Consider the following 6,773-nt stretch of genomic DNA (forward strand, 5'->3'; position numbering starts at 1 on the left):
ACTGTAACTTTTCTGAGCCAAACAAAGGGCTTCATCTAGAATGTTATTTTCCATTCCCACACCTCCCTAGGCATTGCTGACAATTCCGGTTCAGATCCTTGTTTCCTGGAGGCTCTGTTGAGCAAGTTTCTCTTTCAGACTTGGAGTGCTGTCCCTGAAGCCTAGAGGGATCCTGTTCTTGCTTGTGAACTTGCCTTTATACTTCCTTTTCCCTCCACGTGGGACTTCTGACTCCCATGGCCCTCTGGTTCAGACCACCTGAACGACGGCAGCCCACCCCCACTCATGGCCAGACACCACCAAGAACATCACTCTTCCATTTTCTTCATAACACTTTTCATTATCTGATACTATCTTGTGTACTTATTTATTGACTTCCTCAATTGAAATGTAATCTCCATAAAATCAGAGTCCTTGTCTGTCCAGTTCATAACTCAGTCCCAGCACCGGGAATCACACACCACTGACCTCTTCCTGGACCTGGAGCTGAGGTCAGTGCCCTCATGCCTCTTCGCCACTCTCAGCCTATTTTTCTCCTCCCGCCCTGCAAGAATTGTTCAACTGTTTTGAAGCATGGGCTATCAGATTAGACACCCCATGACCTCCCTTTTTGCAATTACCTATGGTCCTCCCAGACATTCCCCCACTCGCTGATTATTTCATCACCTGGTTTACCTGTCGTGGATCTTGGTGACTTCTATAGCCACATACACATCCCTGGCCTTTCAGTTCCTTGGCCTGCTCACTGCCCAGTCCCGTCCTCCTCCTCTTTAGCTGCTGGCTCCCATTCAGCATTGCCTACGGTGTCATTATGCCCATAATCAGCACCTCCAAGCCACCCCACTGTTACCCATTCACTCGCCATTCCTCTCCTCATGCCCACCTCCCTCTTTACCCAGCGTAGGCTCCCACATCCATCAATATAATCACTGCCCTGCATCATTATCATCAACTGTGTTGCCCCTGTCTCATTCTTGGCAAAATTACAATCCTGATTAAATCTAACTCTCTGCCTACTCTTCACCTACAATCATGGCTGGAAAAAATCCACACCCATATTGATTTGTCTCATTTTAAATTCATGACCACAAACCGCAAGTGAGCCCTCGGTGCTGTCGGGCAGTGCTCTACATCCCAGTTAATTCACTCTCCCTGCTCTCCAAGAAGACTATCGCTTACTTTCTCTTCTCTCTTTAAACCCCCCGTACCTGTGATGCCCCCTCACTCTCAGCTGATGGTCTAGCATGTTATTTCACTGAGAAAATAGAAACTCCCACTGCCGTATCCATAAACCTGCTGATATGCTGAATCCACGCAGGCTTCCTTCCCCTCATTGCAGGGAACAAAATGTTCATGTCTCCATCAAAGGCCAGATCCTTCACCTGGGCAACAGATCTCTCCCCTCTCCTATTCAAGGTCACTGATCCTGCACTAACTCCTCTTTCTTTTGCCTCATTACTTTCCCGTCCCTATTGGATCATCTTATCAGCATACAAACATACTGTATCATCTGTCACATTAAAAACAAACTTATCCCTAGACCCCACAATTCTCTCCAGTAACTGCCTGGTAGCACCGAGAGCTGCCCCTTTATAGCAAAACTCCTTGAAAAACTTGACCTTATACTTGTTATCTCTACAGCCTCACCTACTGTTCTCTCTTGCATGCCCTCTAGTCTCATTTTTCTCCCAATCCCTTAATGGATAGTCATCGTTAATGTTCCCCCATGATCTCTACATTGCCATATTCAGTGGTTAGATCTCAGTCTCCTGTTACCAAACCTCCTAACTGCTTTGGGTATGGCTGGTCCTTCTTGAAACATCACTCCACTTGACTGCCAGGCACCGCACTCTCCTGCTCTCCCACATAATGGGCTGCTCCTTCCTAGTTCTTTTGTAGATCCTCTTCTCTAGCATCTAAATGGTGCCAGTGCCAGGCTCAGTTTGTAGACCTATTCTTCTCTGTCCTCTGTCTCTCTCTCAATCTGTGTGTGTGTGTGTGTGTGTGTGTGTGTGTGTGTGTGTGTGTGTGTGTTTGTCTTAGTCCTTTTGGGCTGCTATAACAGAACACCATTAACCAGATAGTTTATAAACGATACTTTGTTTCTCATAGTTCTAGAGGCTGGGAAGTCCAAGATCATGGGCTGGCAGATTCTGTGTCAGATGAGGCCTGATTTCTCATAGATGGAACCTTCTTGCTACATCCTAATATGATAAAAAGGTCTAGCTCTCTGGGACCTTTTCTATAAGGTAAATAATTCCATTTATGAATGCAAAGCCCTTATGACTTAATAACCTCTCAAAGGCCCACCTCATCACTCATCACCTTGGGATTAGGATTTGAACATATGAATTTGGTGGGTGAGCATTTTGACCACTGCACCCTGGATGACCTCATTCAGTCTCACAGATTTCAAGATCACCTCCCAGATTTTTATTTTCAGCCCTGACCTCTCCCCTAAATTCCAAACTTGAATATAACATTTATCTCTGCATGGATGTCTAATGGACATCTCACACTTGACACATACAAACTGAATGCATAATACCCATGTCACCCTCACTCCCCACCAAAACCTCTCTTCCCCAGCAATCTCTAGCTCAGTGATAGGTATCACAATTCATCCAGTTTCTCTGATCAAAAACGTGCGAGTCACTGTTGACTCCTCTGTCTCACATACACCCCACATCTAACTTATGGGCAAACCCTTTTCAGTTCTGTCTTTAAACTATATCCCAAATCCATTAAACCTTACCACCTCTACCACCGCCATATGATCCTGGCCACTGTCATCTTTCTTGGATTATTGCAGCAGCCTCTTCACTTCCACCCTGGTCTCTTCACTTCCACCCTCGTCCCCCTAAAAAATATTCTCCACACAGCCAGAATGATCCTTTAAAATATAAATCAGACCCCTCCCAACATTTTCCAACACTCTTAGAATAAAGTTCTAAGTCCTCACTGAGGTCTACAAGTCTCTATACCACCTCCATCCAATAGAGCTTTCTGCCGTGGCATGCGACATCTGTGCTGTCCAATATGATCGCCACTGGCCATGTGTGGCTATGAGCATTTGAAATGAGGCTACACCAACTGAAAAGTTAAATTTCAAATTGTATCCCATTTAATTAATTTAAATTTAAATAGTCACATGTGGCAACTGTCACATTGGACAACACAGACTACATAACCTCTCTGACTTTGCCTTCTACCCCTTTTCCCTTCTGTCACTTGGCTCAAGCCACATTGGTCTTCCAGATGCTCCTTGAACATTTCAAGCACATTCTCATCTCATAGCCTTTGTACTTGTTCTTCCTTTTATCTAGAATTAACTTCCTCTAGAGATTCAAATGTCTCACTCCCTCACTTTATTCTGGTCAAGGACCAAAAATTTTTCTGAACACCCTACCAATAAAGGCATCACCTGTTACTCTCCCTCTTTGTCCTTTGTTTTTTTTATGTTGACGGCAGTTATTGCTACCTGACTGATATGGTTTGGCTCTGCGTCCCCACCCAAATCTCATCTTGACTTGTAATCCCCACTTGTCAAGGGAGGAATCTTTAATCCCTACATGTTGAGGGAGGGAGGTGATCAGATCATGGGGCTGGTTTTCCCCATGCTGTTCTTGTGATACTGAGTGAGTTCTCACGAGATCTGATGGTTTTACAAGTGTTTGACAGTTCCTCCTTCACACACTCACACTCTCTCTTGCCAGCTTGTGAAGAAGGTGCCTGCTTCCCCTTTTGCCATGACTGTAATTTTCCTGAGGCCTCCCCAGCCATGTTGAACTGTGAGCCGATTAAATCTCCTTTGTTTATAAATTACCCAGTCTTGGGTTGTGTCTCTATAGCAGTGTGAGAACAAACAAATACACTGACATCGTATTATAGACTTGCTTATTTGTTCGTTATCCACCTCTCTCACTGGTTTTTAAGCTTCATGAGGATAGGGAGCCTGGTTTTGCTCACTGCTGTATCTCCTGTGCTTACTTGGAGATTTAGTTAATAGTTGAAATGAGTGAATTAATGAGACAGGCTATTGCCAAGAGTAGACACCTTTCTAAAGCATCGTGGCGATAAAAAAGAAACCCAGGGCAGGGACAGCCATCCAGAAGTTCACAAGAGATGACTTAACACTAGCAACAAGAATTCATGTCATGTGAAAGGGTCTGCATGAAGACTAGCGATTCAACACCAGGAGTTCAAGTCTTCCACTTTGAGAGTGGTGTGGATGAGCAGGTCTGCAAAGGTTGACGTGGAGAACACGAGGTGATGAAAGAGAAGACTTTCTGAAGAAGAGCATATGAGGGGCATGATTTGGCTGAAGGGATTCAAGCAGGGTCTCCAGGCCAGGAGAATGCCTTAAACAAGGACATGGAAGCCATACACTAAACAGGAAGCCTTCCTCTGTCTACATACATGAGGCCTCCCTGAACATACCCACAGATTCTCCTGGCCCACCCTGGAGACTTCTTCACATCACTGTCCAGTGTCTACACTAGTGAACATTTGACCTGTTCACATAACATTTTACAAATGGTATGGTATTTGTTTAAAGTTACTTGTGGGCTGGGCACAGTGGCTCACGCCTGTAATCTCAGCACTTTGGGAGGCTGAGGTGGGTGGATCACCTGAGGTCAGGATTTTGAGACCAGCCTAGCCAACATGGTGAAACCCTGTCTCTACTAAAAATATAAAAATTAGCTGAGCGTGGTGATGCGCACCTGTAATCCCAGCTACTCCGGAGGCTGAGGCAGGAGAATTGCTTGAACCTGGGAGGCGGAGGTTGCAGTGAACTGAGATTGCACCACTACACTCCAGCCTGGGCAACCTAGCAAGACTCCGTCTCAAAATAAATAAATAAATGTATAAATAAATAAATAAATAAAGTTTTATTGTGTTGGCTGCATCCCCATCCCCTCCCCCAGGGCTTTTAATTTAAAATCACCCCTGATGAGGAGCAGGGAGCTCTTTGGGGCCTTGAATCTAAGTTGTTTTCCCCAATTGAGCAGATATTTGATCTCATTTAGATTTCTGTGTCTGTTTCTGCTTTAGAATCAGGAGATGTGACTCATTGGCCCCCTCAGCAACCTCAACGCCCCCAGAATCAGTTCAAAATGTCACCTTTCCTGAAGCCTCCCTTGACTTTCAGCATACTTACGGGTTCCTCCTCTGGCTCCTGCAGCTCTTTGCTCACACTCAACACGGGCTTAAGATGCTGTCTCTAGACTATCATGGTACCAGACAGGAAGCTTGTAGCGTCTGACCTGTCTGTTTCTTGCTGTTCCCCCTCTCAGTGCAGAACAGGTGCCTAATGAGAGTTTAGTAAGTCCATGAGGAACAGATGGCTACTGAGACAGGGGCAGCAGAAAGGCTTTGGCAGAGCCCCAAGCCAGTTCGGTAGTGATCATGAGAGGCCTATCCCAAAGGATGGCTGTTATCATACGCCAGAGGGATATCTCTGTACCCAAGGCTCCAAGCCACATCTCCAAGAAGCTGGAGCTTGAAACAGAGTTTTCTGGGGCCCAGGCCCTATCTTGGGAAAAGGTAGGCTTTCCCTCATGTCCCCATCCCCACTCTAATCACTTCCCGTGCCTGGCTGCTGTCTAGGTTATTTCATTCAGTTATCAACTTTGGATAGGGGAAGTCAGAAGCTACTATTAAAAACCAAACCACTTTGGATCCTAATCAAAAATATGCCAACTATAAAAAGACATTCTGAAATAACCACAATTTCAGTGTGGAAAGGGTAATATTAGAGAATTGTTGTTTTGTTGATTTTGTCGGGGTAATGAGTACTTCTACAGAGGTAGGGCCAGGTACATTCAGAGTCATACACATGTAGAGTTTTTATCAGAAGTGTGTGAGAAGAACACACAAGTGAGATGATACAGTGTCCGGAACGTGTTTTAAAATACTTTAGGAAAATAAAGAGGTGAGCAAGATATGAAACCAGATTGGAGAATGTTGACAGTTTTTGAATCTAGGTGACAGGTATGTGGGATTTCATTCTATTATTCTCTCTGTGTAGATTTGAAAATATTTTATCAAAAACAAAAACAAAAACTCAAACTCCTGATTTCTCCCATCTTGAGGCTGTAAACAAACAGTAGCCTCTCGGGCCCCGGAGGGTCACCCCCTCATGGAGTCCCCTGAGCTCTTTTTGTCTGAATGTGATTGTTTCTACGTATCAGTTCAATTAGAACCCACAGATATACTGGTGTGACAGCTTTATTAATATGCCTTCAGATTCAGCTTTAAAAAAAAAAAAGAGCCAGATGATGTCAACGAGCTTAGAAGAATAATAAGGCGGTTCTGCAAAGGTCAAAGGGATTAGGGACCCCAAAGGGGGCCTGCCCCTAACTAGAGCATGACCTTCATCACAGTGAGAAAATTTTCCTGCCACAGAAATAGCCACACAAACCAGGGGTGATGAAAGCAAAAGCACCAGGCTCTGGGCTTCGCTGGCTGCGAACAGAATTTGCACCCCCCGGGGGGGTAGTGCCAGAGAACAGACCACCCAGCAGTGGGAGTAATTAAACTAGGAAAGGTCACCGATTCATAATTTATGTCCAAAGGGTTCAGTTAAACGACCGGCCCCTCCTCGCCCACTAGGGCCCACCTCAGCTTCGAAGGGAGGGGGACCATCTGAAGGTTTCTAGGCCACAGTGACACCTGTTTACCTTACCTGGAGGCAGACTGCTCTCTGGGGCTGAGGGCAATGTCTGTTCTCTCGTGGTTAAGGCATTCGGTTGGTGACCTGTAACGGGATT

This window comes from Sapajus apella, unplaced genomic scaffold (genome assembly GCF_009761245.1).
Source record: "Sapajus apella isolate SASKATOON/1434 unplaced genomic scaffold, GSC_monkey_1.0 scaffold69, whole genome shotgun sequence".
NCBI classification, from domain to species: Eukaryota; Metazoa; Chordata; class Mammalia; order Primates; family Cebidae; genus Sapajus; species Sapajus apella.